Source organism: Moschus berezovskii, chromosome 17, assembly GCF_049115385.1.
Source record: "Moschus berezovskii isolate FMDL1 chromosome 17, NW_MosBer_1.0, whole genome shotgun sequence".
Lineage (NCBI taxonomy): Eukaryota > Metazoa > Chordata > Mammalia > Artiodactyla > Moschidae > Moschus > Moschus berezovskii.
In genome coordinates this window covers 80,545,063-80,562,346 of record NC_142476.1, presented here as the reverse complement: position 1 = coordinate 80,562,346, position 17,284 = coordinate 80,545,063, and the positions used below count along the sequence as shown (strand labels likewise).

Genomic DNA, 17,284 nt, shown 5'->3' with positions numbered 1-17,284 from the left:
TTTCTATGTTGCTGGGCCTTTAATGTTAAAAATTAAAAGTCTTCAGGTCTACTTATTTGGGTATCACGTTACAGTCTTAGAGATTCTGCTTATGTGGAGACTATTTGTGATGTTTATAAATGTTTATAAATGGTCCATATTTAGCAATGAACTGGCAACAGTAGGGGGATTGGCAGTCTGGCTCAAGTGTCACAAATTGGTATGTTTTTGTTTCCAGTCTGGATTTTAGGTTTCAGAAGCTCTTAATTGATTCGTACTTAATGAATTCACAAAAGTATTGATATATAAAAGCAAATTCTGCTCAAAACACTCTCTTCCTGGAAATTTTTACTCAGGAAAAATTATTGCTTAGGGATTTGGTAAATAGGGAATAGCAAAAGAAATTGAATACTTTAAAGATGGCTTCCATCAAGCTATGATACCACGAAGAGCTTTCCTTTTCTGATTAGTCTGAAATCATTATCTGAGATCTTAAACCAAGACTATAAACCATTTATAGTTTTTCAGCTCTAAATTTCCTAAAACTGTTCTGTGATCAGTACTTTGGATTTGCACTAACTACTGTTTCACTCTCTCATTTTAATGTTTTGTCATAGTCTATTACAATGTCTATGTTTTAGACTGTATTATTTTTGATTGATTACTTTCTAGGTGGTTTGCTCATAATTAACCACATCATAGAGTGAGTTCCTTCTGGGTTTGTCTTCAGAAGACAGCTTATCGATTCTACAGGTTGAAGACTTTTTATTACCTTCTCTAATTTCTGGTATATACTTTACTTTTACACAAGCTGTTGACTAGAGAGAACATATTCTAAAAATTATTTGTGCATATTTATTGGTGAGGAATATCACCTTTTATAAGAAGTAAATTTAAGACTTTTAAAAGAAAATAACCTGGTTTATGTCCTTGCTGCTTAACTGCTATTACGGCATTTGAATTATAAGATGCTTTATAAAACAGTGAGCCAAGACTTGTAATCTACATTAGTGGATGATAATCAGAAGACAAGTTCAAACACATAACTCTGATAATAAATGAAACGAGCTGAGAAGCTGAGGCATGGAAACAACTCATCATTGTTAAACTATGTTGGTCATTTTGTTGATGCTCAAAAATCTATCCATTTTTTCCTCTAGCAATATTATTTATCACATTAAAAGAAATCTTGACACAGGAGGATTTTTTTTTTTTTTTTAAATCTTCCAGATGTCAAAATTTGATGCATGCTTGTGTTCAGTCATGTCTGACTCTTTGTGACCTTATGGACTGTAGCCCGCCAGGCTCCTCTGTCCATGGGATTTTTCCAGGCAAGAATATTGGAGTGGGTTGCCAGTTCCTCCTCCAGGGGATCTTCTCAACCCAGGGATCAAACCCACATCTTTTGTGTCTGTTGCATTGGCCAGCGGGTTCTTTACCACTGAGCCACCTGGGAAGCTCCAGATTTGATATATAAATATTAATTGCTTTGTTTCGGTTGGACGTTGTCTAACAAGAGAAATCATCCCTGTTTTAGAATAGCTGAGTCTGACCCTTCTCTAAATGATGCGTCATTGGCAAATGAAACAAAATAAATAAAATTAATCTTTGAGGAGATGCAGTAAAAGAAAAATCTCCCTAAATATAAATAAGACTAGAACAGAATGTGACCATTTAAAAAGAGAACAACTGACCACAATTCTTTAAAGCCAACTGAAGAATTCTTTCTCATGTTTCAACAGGCTTCTTACTTGATTATAAAGTGTTTAAGCAATGCAATCTTATAGAAACTGGTACTACTCATATATCAAGAGGCACTTCCTATAAATGATGCACCAGTATTAACTGGTCAAACATAAAGATCTACAGTTTATATACTGCGTCTTCTTTGAGTTCATTTGACCTAAAGGAGTAGTCAGTGATATAAGATCAGATAAAACATGAGATAATTATGTCAAAATAATTTTTATATTAGTTATCACTACTCATTTAGCTGTCATTGTAAAATTTTGGCTGTAGTTTCAATTATATCTTCACAAATATCTTATTTCATTGAACAGCTCATAAGCTCATTGAAAACTTTCAACAAATTCTACTTTTTGTGTTTCTGTTAAGTATGGAAAAGAAATTTATGTGGGTTTTGTGCTTAGTATTTGAATGTGTTTTGGATTTTTGATTGAGCAAAGAGATGTGTGGTTAAAAATACAATTTATATACTACTTGTATTAGTAATTTGAAGAGAATAAGAACATAACTAGATATACTTTAAATCTAATTTGGACATACTTCAGTGAATACCTAAAGGCCTAATCTAGATGTTTCAGAGTGATATCACTTTATTTCAAAATGCAGAATTGGTAGCTAGAAAGAGTCTCTAATTAACAGTGTAGTAAATAATAGGTTTGATTTTTATCATGTACGTAAACTGATGACTAATACAAAGACATTTGTTACTTAGTCAAATTGTTCACAGTTCAAGATGTGATAAATCACATAAACATTAAATTAGACAAACACATAGAGAACAAGCTAAAAAAGCTATATGAATAAAATGATCTGTAAGTGGTTCTTTTTGGGAAAATGTCAGGTGATTTAAGTTAAAATTTAGTGATTTTTATGAATTTTTCTGTTTTATAATTTTTTTGAGAGACAGCACTAAACAGAAATTAAGAAAAATGTTTTATTCCCAAAAAGTAAAAAAAAAAAGTCCAGCTGCATGACTGTTTATTCCTCAAAGCACATATAAATTATGAGAAAAAAGAAACTTTGAATGATGAATGTTTGATATTGCATTCAATTCAGTTCAGTTGCTCAGTCGTGTCCAGCTCTTTGCGACCCCATGAATCGCAGCACACCAGGCCTCCCTGTCCATCACCAACTCCTGGAGTTGATATTGCATTACTGAACATTTAATAATTTAATATTGATAAGTTATTTAGAAAGTGACAACTGCATTTATAAGACCCATAGAAGAAATAAAAGGTAACTGAAAATCCCTGTCTGTAAATTATTTTATTAATTTTGTTACTGTTCAGTCATTCAGTCATATGTGACTCTTTTGTGACCCCATGGACTACAACCCACCAGGCTCCTCCATCCATGGGATTTTCCAGGTAAGAATACTGCAGTGGGTTGCCAAGCCATTCACCAGGGGATCTCCCTGACCCAGGGATCAAACCTACACTTCCTGCAAGTCTCTTGCATTTTAGATGGATTCTTTAACCATTGACCCACTGGGGAAGTCCTTTATTAATTTACAAATAATGAAAATAGTGACTCATAAATTACTATCAATATGTATAGCCATCTTTCACAATATTTGTAGAATAGATATAATGTCATGAGGTTGTTTCTGGATGAGTTGAAGGGGAAGAAGGCTTAAAACAAAGTCAATAATATAGAGAATTCCAAAGCTCCTATTTTTTCCTCTTTTTTAAAAAATAGTCTTTTTTGTTAAATAAAGCATAGATATAAAAAAATGGATCAAATGTATGGCTTAATGAATTATTATAAGATTAAAACCATCAAGATATGAAATAGAACTTTGCCAGTGTTATGCCCTGAGTCCGGTCCCCCCATACTGGTAGAATAAGACACTCGCAGCAATGCAAAAGCAAGAAGGGGGTTTATTTCTAGCTCGAGCTAGGGCTCATGCCTCCTCCAGCGCAGTGGAGTGGGACAAGAGCCCCGAGCCCAGGTCACAGCGGTTTTTATAGTCTCAGGTTACATAAGCACCTATTTCTGTTCAAAAGATCAAGCTGGCAGAAGCTCATTGGCCAGATCATGCACGCGCGGAAGCTCATTGGCCAGTTTATACCCGCACGGGGTTTTCTCTGGGGGATTTCCCTTTTTCTTCTGATTGGCCCAATTTTGGCGCCGGCGGGATTTTTCTAGGGAGGAGTTTCTTAATTCTTGGCGCCAGCGGGATTTTCTTAGGGAGGAGTTTCTATGAACCTAGCCTCCACCCTATCTCCAGGAAATTGAAACTTAGGCCTAACCAAGATCTCAGGCCTATCACAGCTACTCAGATGTTAGGGCTCCTAACACCAGTCACCTAAGAACTCCCTTCCATGAGCTGAATCCCAGTCACAGACCCTCCTGTCCCCAGTAAGAAACCACTATCTGACTTTTATAATAATAGATTCCTTGTAATTTTTTTGTAGTTTTATCACCCAAATGTGAATCCCTAGACATAATTGAACATTGCTCCCTGACCCAGGGATCAAACCTACATTTCCTGCAGGTCTCTTGCATTTTAGATGGATTCTTTACCATTGAGCCACTGGGGAAGTCCCTTATTAATTTACAAATAATGAGAATGGTGACTCATAAATTACTATCAATATGTATAGCCATCTTTCACAATATTTGTAGAATAGATATAATGTCATGAGGTTGTTTCTGGATGAGTTGAAGGGGAAGAAATATAATGCAATATTTTGGGACTGAATGAGCTATAAAAAAGTTTCTCTACTCTTAAACGCCATAATTTATAACCTGCTTTTGTTCTAAATTTGTCAAAAGTTTATAACTTTATGTGTATAAAGCTATGTGTGTGTATAAAATTATAAACTCAATTTTTCAAAGATCTCAAAACCCTGTATGCAAACCGACAATTAGCTCCAACATATTAGACCCCCAGCTATCACTTGTACATTTGGAACCTCAGACTTAGTACAGATGGCTCTGACCTGAGAGAAAATAGTCTATATTTGGCCAAACTCTGCAGTCTTACACTGGCCCTCATTCTGCCTTGTCTCTTTCTCTTGGAAATCTGTTCCTTTTCTCTTGTTAGACTTCAGGTTTTCTCATAAAACTTCACCGTCATCCTAGTTGTTTCGGTTCAGTTTATACTTCTTCAGTTTATGAAGAGTATCATTTTTAGAGTTTAGCACCTTGAACTGGACGCACTTCTTGGTGGTATAAAAAGCATGCACTGTCAAATCTTCCTTGTTCTGAACACTCATTTTCAGATCACACAGCCAAATAGGACATTTGTTTTTAGCAGCTGCTGCTGCTGCTGCTGCTAAGTCACTTCAGTCGTGTCCGACTCTGTGCGACCCCATAGACGGAAGACCACCAGGCTCCCCTGTCTCTGGGATTCTCCAAGCAAGAACACTGGAGTGGGTTGCCATTTCCTTCTCCAATGTGTGAAAGTGAAAAGTGAAAGTGAAGTCGCAACATTAATCTTTCATTAATCTTGTGGTTAATTAAGTTGTAGATTTCCTATGAACTATTAATCCAGTTTTTATGCAACCTGAACTTATGAAGTGGATATTTATAATCTTAAATGCACAGCTTTACAAATTTGTTTTATTCAGTTTCATCTCTTTGGTTCTTATCTTGGTATTCCAAATCTCGGTATTCCTGAGCATGTCTTCTTTCCAGTGTATCCTTAAGGACTGCTGCCAGACTTGAAATTTCTGTTCTGTTTATTTAAATCTTCTGCCTTCAAAATAAATCAAGTTGGACATTGCAGCCTGGAATCCCGTTACAAGAGCCTGTGCACAAGTTACTTCAGTGGCTCCCAAGGACTTATGGAGAAAGCATGGTGCTGGGGTCTGGTTTCTAGTCCGACTCTAGTATTTATTGGCTGACAATTTGGCAAGTCACTCAGACTCAATTTCCCTATTTGTATTAAAGTGACTATAAATGAGGTCATCTACCTATTTTTAAGGTCTGAGGACTTTTTAAAAAAAGATGATGCATGTGGAAATGAAGGCTTAAAACGTGAAGTCAATAATATAGAGAATTCCAAAGCTCCTATTTTTTCCTCTTTTTAAAAATAGTCTTTTTTGTTAAATAAAGCATAGATATAAAAAAATGGATCAAATGTATGGCTTAATGAATTATTATAAGATTAAAACCATCAAGATAGGAAATAGAACTTTGCCAGTCACCTAAGAAATCCCTTCCATGTGCTGAATCACAGCCACAGACCCTCCTGTCCCCAGTAAGAAACCACTATCCTGACTTTTATAATAATAGATTCCTTGTAATTTTTTGTAGTTTTATCACCCAAATGTGAATCCCTAGACATAATTGAACATTGCTCATAAATCTACAGATTCCTTCTGCATCTTTTCCACTTCTTTACCATTTGTATTTATACTAATATTTGCTACCAATATAATTACTAGAGATATTAAAGTATTTTTGACATATATCCTGCCCATTTTCCTCTGCCACAAAATTTTGAAAATAGTCATACCATTTTTATATTGCCAGGGCATGTATCCTACATAACACTGTCTCCCACTTAATGGACATTGATTATTAGTTCTATAATAATTATATATTTAATGCTAGCAACTGGTCCTTCTGTCTGGTTAAGCTTGTATTTTATTATCTGGAGCTGGTTCTCTGGCAGATTCTTCCTCAGGAAGAGCTCGTGGGAATGATAATCTCTAAGTCTTGCTTATTGATAACAGTTTCTCTGTGTTACTTATACTTGAAAGTCAGTTTTGTTGGATATAAGATCTTTAGCTAAAACTTTCTTTCATCATATTAAATATATGGCCCTCTTTTCTTTTGGTATAAAATGTTTCTGTTGAAAAGTCACAGGTCACAAGTAGTATGCAAGTCTGGTTCAATATTCAGAGCCCCTATTGAAAGCCTTATTTACAAAATAGAAACAGACTTACAGACTTAGAGAACGAATTTATGGTTGCTAGGGAAGAAAGGTGGAAGGAAGGGATAGTTAGGGAGTTTGGGATGGACATGGACACACTGCCATATTTAAAATGGATAACCAACAAGTTCCTTCTGTATAGCACCTGGAACTCTGCTCAATGTTATGTAGCAGCCTGGATGGGAGGGGAGTTTGGGGATAATGGCTACATGTATATGTATGGCTGAGTCCCTTTGCTATCCACCTGAAACTGTCATAACATTGTTAATTGGATATGTTCCAATATAAAACAGTTAAAAAAAATAAAAGAAAGCCTTTTAGGATCTGACCCTCACCTGCCTTCCAATCTCATTTCCTACTACTGGCTGCTGACTCCTTTTCTGAACACCTAAACATATTTTATTTTTTACAATAAAAACATTTTTTTTTGTTTCATACAAACATATTCGTGCTTCTAAGTGAGTTAAAGTCACTCAATCATGTCCAGCTCTTTGCTACCCCATGGACTATATAGTCCATGGAATTCTCCAGGCCAGAGACTGGAGTGGATAGCCTTTCCCTTCTCCAAGGGATCTTCCCAACCCAGGGATCAAACCCAGGTCTTCCTCATTGCAGGTGGATTCTTTACTAACTGAGCTATCAGGAAAGCCCACTCATGGAACTGTGTTGCTGCTAAAACTAGAATATTTCCCCCAGCTTATTTGCTCACTCTCTTTCTTCCTTACTTCCTACCTCTAATATAAGACCTGACTCAAATGCCATCAATCTCTCCAAAATCAGAATTAATCTCCTTCTTCAGTACATTCCTGTTGAAATAGGTCTGTACCCTCAGGATTTCATTTACTACCTTTTTGCTCATCATGAGGATTTACCTGACCCAGGAATTGAATCTGCATCTCCTACATTGGCAGGCTGATTCTTTACCACTAAGCCATCTGGGAAGTCCAGCTCATTCGTGTGTGTGTATAAATTTATATATATATATATATATAAATTTTTATTGGAGTATAGTTGATTTAGAATGTTGTGTTAGTTTCAGGTGTACAGCAAAGTGAGTTAGTTATACATTATATATGTATATGTACATATACATACTCTTAAGATTCTTTCCCCATATAGGCTATTGAGTAGAGTTCACTGTGCTATACAGTAAGTCCTTATTAGTTATCTATTTTATATATATTAGTGTGTATATGTCCATTGCAATTTCCAAGTTTTTCACCCCACCTTCCCCCCAGTAACCATAAGTTGTTTTCTACATTCATGACTCTATTTTTGTTTTGTGAGTAAGTTCATTTGTATTATGTTTTTAGATTCCACATATAAGTGACGTCACATGTTATTTTTCTTTTTCTGTCTGATTTGCTTCACTCAGTATGATAGTCTCTAGGTCCATCCATGTTGCTGCAAATGACATTATTTCATTCTTTTTTTATGGCTGAATAATATTCCATTGTATATATATACCACATCTTCTTTTTCCATTCCTCTTTTGATGGGCATTTAGGGTAGCTTCCATGTCTTGGCTATTATAAATAGTGCTGCAGTGAACATTGGGGTGCATGTATCCTTTAGAATTATGGTTTTCTCCAGACATATGTCCATGAGTAGGATTGCTGGATCGTATGGTAGATCTATTTTTGATTCTTTAAGAAACTTCCATACTGTTTTCCATAGTGGCTGTATCAGTTTACATTCCCACTGACAGTGCAAGAGAGTTCCCTTTTCTCCACACTGTCTCTAGCTTTTATTGTTTGAAGAGTTTTTGATGATGGCCATTTTGACTGGTATGAGGTGGTACCGCATTGATATTAAACATCTTTTCATGTGCCTTTTGGCCATCTCTATGTCTTCTTTGGAGAAATGTTTATTTAGATCATCTGCCCATTTTTTGATTGGGTTCTTTGCTTTTTTGATATTGAGCTGCATGAACTCTCTGTATATTTTGGAGATTAAGCTTTTGTCAGTTGCTTCATTTGCAAATATTTTCTCCCATTTGGTGGGTTGTCTTTTCGTTATGCTTATGGTTCCCTTTTCTGTGCAAAGCTTTTAAGTTTAATTAGGTCCCATTTGTTTATTTTTGTTTTTATTTTGATTCCCCTAAGAGGTGGATCAAAAAAGATCTTTCACGATTTATGTCCAAGACTGTTCTGTGTTTTCCTCTAAGAGCTTTATAGTGTCCAGTCTTTCATTTAGGTTTTTAATCCATTTTGAGTTTATTGTTGTTTATAGTGTTAGGGAATGTCCTAATTTCATTCTTTTACATGCAGTTTGGTTTTCCCAGCACATTTATTAAAGAGACTGTCTTTTCTCCATTTTATATACTTGCCTCCTTTGTTATAGACTAGTTGACCATAGGTGCTTGGGTTTATCTCTGGACTTTCTATGCTGTTCCATTGATCATATGTCTGTTTTTTGCCAGTACCATACTGTCTTGATTACTACAGCTTTGTAGTATAGTCTGAGGTCAGGGAGTGTGATTCTTCCAGTTCTGTTTTGCTTTCTCAAGATTGCTTTGGATATTTGGAGACTTTTGTGTTTCCATATATTTTGAAAGACCACTCTGGCTAGAGTGGGAATTGATTAAAGGAGGTGGGAATGAAGGCAGGGGGATTTTTCCAGGAAGAAAAGATGAGGGTGGAGGGAAAAAAATTTGAGAAAGTTCATATGGTAAGGTGATAAGACTTAGTGACTGGTTTGCTAAAGGAGGTGGGCGGGGGATGGGAGGGAGAGACTCTGGGTAACTGTAGGTGGAGACATAGGAAGAGGCAAGAGGGGAAGAGAACAGGGAGCCTTGGAGAGAGAGAGGAAATATGTGTAAGAGGAGGGACTGGAAATGAGTGACGTGTGGGTGTGAGCTGGGGTGTCTGCGAATCATCCTGGAAAACACATTTTACAGGGAAAAGAAGGTATGGTTTTGATGTTTGAGAACGTCATTAAGTGTTTTTGTGTATTGTCTCTGCTCACTGGGACATCTATTATAATTCAGTTTTCGCAGATTTTTCAGCTGGGCTAACTACTGAAAATAGGAGAAAAAGAGATGGAGAGAGGAAAAACGCATATTATTTCATCAGCTTGAAATCTAAATCTCTAATAGCTGGTGCTTTGGGAGATGAGATAATTAGGAAGCATTGCTCCAGGTCAGTTTTCCTCACTGTTCTGCTGAAAATCGTGATCTCATGTAGAGAAATACTGATGTAGGCAGTCATGCTAAAATGGCTTACCTGAAAGATGATTTTAAAACAGAAAGTTCTTTGCAAGTCTTACTCAGCCTCAAAGGAGCTGAGTCATCTAGGATGAAAAATTCAGGCCATGTATCATTTATTTTTCCTCTTAAAAAATATGTGCTAAAATAAGAAGATGTGCTAAGATATTGATCCCTGCAGTTCTTGTTTGGAGTTGTTAAAACCACACATTCCTAATTACCTTGAATCTGGAGTGGCCACATGGAGCCTACCCAATGGTCTTGACTGAAAAAACAGATTTGTTTTTAGACGTGCCATGATGTGAAAAATGTTGGAAGCATTTTGTGAGGTAAAATTAGAGACAACATTCATTCATTAACAAAGATTTACTGAGTCCTACTCTATTCCAAGCTCTTGGTATTGGGCTCCTTTTTATAGTTTGGTAACAAAAGACAGGGGAATGGAGCAAAAGCAAAACCAATACCCAGTTGTGGATGTGACTGGTGATAGAAGCAAGGTCTGGTGCTGTAAAGAGCAATATTGCATAGGAATGTTAGGTCCATGAATCAAGGCAAATTGGAAGTGGTCAAACAGGAGATGGCAAGAGTGAACATAGATATTCTAGGAATCAGTGAATTAAAATGGACTGGAATGCGTGAATTTAACTCAGATGACCATTGTATCTACTACTGTGGGCAGGAATCCCTTAGAAGAAATGGAGTAGCCATCATGGTCAACAAAAGAGTCCGAAATGCAGTACTTGGATGCAGTCTTAAAAATGACAGAATGATCTCTGTTCGTTTCCAAGGCAAACCATTCAATATTACAGTAATCCAGGCCTATGCCCCAACCAGTAACGCTGAAGATGCCGAAGTTGAACGGTTCTATGAAGACCTACAAGACCTTTTAGAACTAACACCCAAAAAAGATGTCCTTTTCATTATAGGGGATTGGAATGCAAAAGTAGGAAGTCTAGAAACAACTGGAGTAACAGGCAAACTTGGCCTTGGAGCACGGAATGAAGCAGGGCAAAGGCTAATAGAGTTTTGTCAAGAGAATGCACTGGTCATAGCAAACACCCTCTTCCAACAACACAAGAGAAGACTCTACACATGGACATCACCAGATGGTCAACACCGAAATCAGATTGATTATATTCTTTGCAACCAAAGATGGAGAAGCTGTATACAGTTAGCGAAAACAAGACCAGGAGCGGACTGTGGCTCAGATCATGAACTCCTTATTGCCAAATTCAGACTTAAATTGAAGAAAGTAGGGAAAACCACTAGACCATTCAGATATGACCTAAATCAAATCCCTTATGATTATCCAGTGGAAGTGAGAAATAGATTTAAAGGGCTAGATCTGATAGATAGTGCTTGATGAACTCTGGACAGAGATTCGTGACATTGTACAGGAGACAGGGACCAAGACCATCCCCATGGAAAAGAAATGCAAAAAGCAAAATGGCTGAGGAGGCCTTACAAATAGCTGTGAAAAGAAGAGAAGTGAAAAGCAAAGGAGAAAAGGAAAGATATAAGCATCTGAATGCATAGTTCCAAAGAATAGCAAGGAGAGATAAGAAAGCCTTCCTCAGTGATCAATGCAAAGAAATAGAGGAAAACAACAGAATAGGAAAAACAAGAGATCTCTTCAAGAAAATTAGAGATATCAAGGGAACATTTCATGCAAAGATGGGCTCGATAAAGGACAGAAATGGTATGGACCTAACAGAAGCAGAAGATATTAAGAAGAGGTGGCAAGAATACACAGAAGAACTGTACAAAAAAGATCTTCACGACCAAGATAGTCACGATAACGTGATCACTGACCTAGAGCCAGACATCTTGGAATGTGAAGTCAGGTGGGCCTTAGGAAGCATCACTACGAACAAAGCTGGTGGAGGTGATGGAATTCCAGTTGAGCTATTTCAAATCTTGAAAGATGATGCTGTGAAAGTGCTGCACTCAATATGCCAGCAAATTTGGAAAACTCAGCAGTGGCCACAGGACTGGAAAAGGTCAAAAGATCAGTCTTCATTCCAATCCCAAAGAAAGGCAATGCCAAAGAATGCTCAAACTACCGCACAATTACACTCATCTCACACGCCAGTAAAGTCATGCTCAAAATTCTCCAAGCCAGGCTTTTCAGCAATATGTGAACCTTGAACTCCCAGATGTTCAAGCAGGTTTTAGAAAAGGCAGAGGCACCAGAGATCAAATTGCCAACATCTGCTGAATCATGAAGAAAGCAAGAGAGTTCCAGAAAAACATCTATTTCTGCTTCATTGACTATGCCAAAGCCTTTGACTGTGTGGATCACAATAAACTGTGGAACATTCTGAAAGAGATGGGAATCCCAGACCACCTGACCTGCCTCTTGAGAAACCTGTATGCAGGTCAGGAAGCAACAGTTAGAACTGGACATGGAACAACAGACTGGTTCCAAATAGGAAAAGGAGTACGTCAAGGCTGTATATTGTCACCTTGCTTATTTAACTTATATGCAGAGTACATCATGAGGAACGCTGGGCTGGAAGAAGCACAAACTGGAATCAAGATTGCTGGGAGAAATATCAATAACCTCAGATATACAGATGACACTACCCTTATGGCAGAAAGTGAAGAGGAACTCAAAGGCCTCTTGATGAAAGTGAAAGAGGAGAGTGAAAAGATTGGCTTGAAGCTCAACATTCAGAAAACAAAGATCATGGCATCGGGTCCCATCACTTCATGAGAAATAGATGGAAAAACAGTGGAAACAGTGTCAGACTTTATTTTTTGGGCTCCAAAATCACTGCAGATGCTGATTGCAGCCAGGAAATTAAAAGACGTTTACTCCTTCGAAGGAAAGTTATGACCAACCTTGATAGTATATTAAAAAGCAGAGACATTAGTTTGCCAACCAAGGTCCGTCTAGTCAAGGCTATGGTTTTTCCCGTGGTCATGTATGGATGTGAGAGTTGGACAGTGAAGAAAGCTGATCGCCGAAGAATTGATGCATTTGAACTGTGGTGTTGGAGAAGACTCTTGAGAGTCCCTTGGACTGCAAGGAGATCCAACCCTCCATCTAAAGGAGATCAGTCCTGGGTGTTCATTGGAAGGATTGATGCTAAAGCTGAAACTGCAGTACTTTGGCCTCCTCATGCGAAGAGTTGACTCACTGGAAAAGACTCTGATGCTGGGAAAGGTTGGGGGCAGGAGGAGAGGGGGACGACAGAGAATGAGATGGCTGGATGGCATCACTGACTCTGTGGACATGAGTTTGATTGAACTCCTGGAGTGGTGATGGACAGGGAGGCGTGGCGTGCTGTGATTCATGGGGTCGCGGAGAGTCAGACCCGACTGAGCGACTGAACTGAACAAAAGACAGCCTTAAGTTAACAATAGTCAGTTGAATACTTGGAGACGTAATGAGAAAATGCTAAGAGAACATATATTATTTTTTCATTTAAGTATTGACACTTTTTGAACATCTTTTCATTTATTAATACATACAGGTCATGAGGGGAGAAACAATGTATACAATGTTTTAACTTTTTCTATAATTTCTCATAGTTTTTCAAACCATGTATTCAAATTCTTAGTAAATTAAGGGATGAGATAATCTCAGACTTTTTATCGTTAATCCATCCATTGCATAAATAGTAATGAGTTTTTTCTTTGAGACAGGTACTACCATGGTTGTTGAATACAGTGAATTGAAAACTATCTCCAACTCTACAAGGATGCCCGTGTTCTCAGTTAGCACACATGGAATTAACTGTGATAATGGAGTCAAGTGTGCTCATGGGCATTGGTACCAACTGTTTCTGGAGCACAGAGATGCTCCAAAGGATTTCAGCCAAGTAATGGGGAAGATTAGGAGTTTTCTCTTGCTTCTTTCTTTTAAGCCTCAGGTTTGGTAATTTGCTTATTTTATATACATTTTCACTTTTTAGGACAAAGTTTATACTCTAAACATTTCATGTGGTCAATACCATGCAAAATATTTTGTTGTAGGTACACACTGGATACTTACTGGTGGGTCTTCTCTGCCATCCTCTCTCTGAGCACTGCCCCATGATCCTGCCAAAGTGGATGATCCTTGGGAGTCCTTTCATAAAGTGGAATGCCACATCATGACCCAGGAGTCACCTGATACAGATTTATTAGATTCTCTTTCCTAGAATTGTAAAACTGAGACCCAGAGCATTTTCTCTGGGAACTGGTCACATTTAGTCAGTGGAAGTCTTACTTGCCATGTAGACATTAGAACAAAGGAAACCAGTCCACAGTCAGAGAAGAAACCAAATACACATGGAAGAGAAATCACAGACTGAGAAAATTCCAATGACGTTTACCGCACCACCCCCATTCCTGACTCTTACAGAAGTCCAGTAGCATTTGTGCCTTTATTTTTACTATTTATATATAGATATTTTTTCAGTTAGCAACTTATTTAATCAACAGTCTATTTTCCAATATCAGCTTTAAACACTTCCATGGGTCTGGTAGAAAAAAATTTATGACACTGAAATAGCAGTAGATCTTCCAGTGAGAACCTGAAAGCTGGCGGTAGATTCTCAAACTTTCATTGTCGCAGAGGAGGTAATGAGGCAATCTCTCTGACTCCTAAAGTCCCCGCAGTGACCTGAATACTCTTTAATATACAGCTTTACTAGACAGGTTTCTGAAATACTATGTGGAGAAGCTATTGCTGCGCCCTCTTTTGAATGGTATCTTCTGCTTCATTTCCATTTTTACTACTAGCAGGATACAGTGCTCTTCCTAAAAGAAACTGTTCCCATTTGGGAATATATTCTTCTACTGATGCCCAGTAAAGAGTCTCAAGAGCAGCCACCTAAGATGGTAGAACTGGATGAATCCGGGTCTGTAGAGACTTCTCTGCTGCTTCTATATCCTTTAAAAGACTAACATTCCTTTGTAAAGCAGCCTTAGCTGCTTGTGTCGAAGAGGACTTTCCCTTGTTTTGATCTTCAGATTTATTCTCTATTCGTTGAAGTAACATTAATCTTTGTGATACTATTTCTTCATGTCTTTTAGAAAGGCGAATTTCTTGAGTGAGCAGAGACGTCATCTTTAATCAAAGCTGCTTTGATAAGCTTTCTGCTTGGTAGAAGTGCCTGGGTCAATACAGAGGTCTAGTGAACTGCTTGGATGGCTGTGAGTCTGAAGGCAAATAATATGGTTGGGTGCAAGGACTGAAGTTTCCTGAGTGCACAAAGGGAGAATGCCCTTCCTTCAACAAACACACCGAGACTCTGAGCAAAGCCGAGGAAAATGGAAATAGTGCCCTGCCCTCAACGCGTTTCTTCCTGAAGATACCGCTCTATTTTCAGCACGGCGGACGGCAATCGTGCGCAGTTTAGCCCGGAAGCGGTCGAATTACAGATACTTCCGACGAAATCACGGCAGGCCTTTCTCCCAATTTCGAATGCAGTGTCAAGGAAATCGCTGGAAGTGAGTCCATGGTAACTTCTTTTCTGTGGCGACCAGCATCAGCACTTCAGAAAAACTCTGGCTTCTGAGCCGAAGATCCGCAGCTTTTCGGAGTTATCAGCTCACCAACCACTGCAACTCTCGCTTACTCTGGAAGGACTCGGGAACTTTCCTCATCACCCTGCCTCTTCCCCTTTAACAGCATTCTTGCCACCAGCACACAGCTGGCCTTCGGACACTCGGGGCACTCACCCACCGGCCGTCCTACTGTCGGACCTCACTCACCGAGCCCCGTACTGACTTCTTCCGGGAAGGCGCGCCACCGACTGTGCCTATTATTTATATTTTGACCATGCCAAATGGCATGTGGGATCTTAGTTCCCCAACCAGGGGTCAAACCCATGCCCCCTGCATTGAGATCTTGGAGTCTTAACCACTAGACTGCCAGGGAGGTCCCATGCTTGTGCCTTTAAACCTAAGAGATTTGGGGGGAGTTTCTATAATAATGTTCCATTTTTTACTTAGATTAATTAGAATTGTTTTCTGCAATTAAAAAAAGAATCCTAAATAATTATCAGTTCAGTTCAGTTCAGTCGCTCAGTCGTGACCGACTCTTTGTGACCCCATGAATCACAGCACGCCAGGCCTCCCTGTCCATCACCAACTCCCGAAGTTCATTCAAACTCATGTCCATCGATAGATGCCATCCAGCTATCTCATTCTCTGTCTTCCCCTTCTCCTCCCGCCCCCAATCCTTCCCAGCATCAGAGTCTTTTCCAGTGAGTAAACTCTTCGCATGAGGTGGCCAAAGTATTGTAAACATCTACTGCTTACCTCCTCAGGATTCTTCCTTGACTCCTAACCACCCACCTTCCCCTTTCCTATCAGCACATAGATATTTCTTTGGGGGATTTTCAAATCCTTAATTATTATGGAGGGTGGAGTAGGTGGGGCTGGCTTCACCCTCAGGCCCAGGGAAGAGCCTTCATTGCCAACTGGCTGAGGCCTTGCTTTTGTTACAGTGGTCAGTTAAAGAGGGGGCCTGTGAATGCCCCTTTCCCCCAGCACCACTTAAGTAGATGGGTAAGGAGATTCTGGGACGAACACCCCCACTCCCAGATGGGGAGTAATGGAGTTGTTTCCACTTCTTCTCAACATTGTGGCCGTAGCACGTGAAGTCTGGAACTCCTGTAGATCTTCCCACGATGAAGGGAGCCAGAGAGTAGAGCAGAGCTGGGTGGGGGGGTGCAGGGGTCACAGAGAAACAGATAGAGGGTGGCCTTCTGGTCAGATCATGACTGAACTCCACACCAAGTCTGCATGTTTACTTCTTCCTCTTCAGTTTGTTGGAGTCATTTGAGTCAGATTTGCTACTCCTCAGCCAAAGCCACATAACCAACAGTAAGGTAATGAGACATTCCCCCCAGGTCTTTACTTCTCTTGCTAACATCTTGGAGCCTGAAAAACTCCCTGGTTTCGACTCTGGATCTGCACCAAGTGGCCTCTGGGCTGTTCTTTGGGAAATGTTGATCAGATAGCATTCTTCGCACTTGGATGTCACAGTGAGAATCTATCCGGAGGGGCCACAGTCACAACTGAGGAAAAGAATGTGACAGATAAGCAAGAGAACATGAGATGTGTCTTCAGATCAGGCATCTCCTAATACAGTGCTACATTCTTATTTAGAGGAATCTCAGAAGTTTTATTTTCAAGAGCACTAGTTTTTGTGAATACTTTTAACTCATAGTTTGAGGTTTTTAAGCTCTGAGTGAGGATTGGGAAACTTTCTGCCAAGGTGTGTCGTAGACAGAATTGAGCCCCCTGACGTGGGTTGCCTGTGCCACAAATTGCTCAGTGATCGTCTTTGACTTAGAGGGTTGTTTGTTGTAGAAAGGGATGATTCGTGTTTTGGATAACTTAAAATCAGACTGTCCCTTTGAAAGATGATCAGATGCTACTCTAGGAGTGAATTGTTTTCTTTTTCTAGCACCAGGCACTGGATGCTCACCCCTCTGGAGTGCCCAGAATTTTCATTTCCTATAAACACA

The 17,284-nt window shown here is 39.0% G+C and overlaps 1 pseudogene; it reads right to left on the bottom strand.

Annotated features, from left to right (window-relative positions):
• Window positions 1–13,307: 13,307 nt before the first annotated feature.
• LOC148775198 (centrosomal protein 15 pseudogene) lies at window positions 13,308–15,950 on the bottom strand (annotated as a pseudogene).
• Window positions 15,951–17,284: the final 1,334 nt, after the last annotated feature.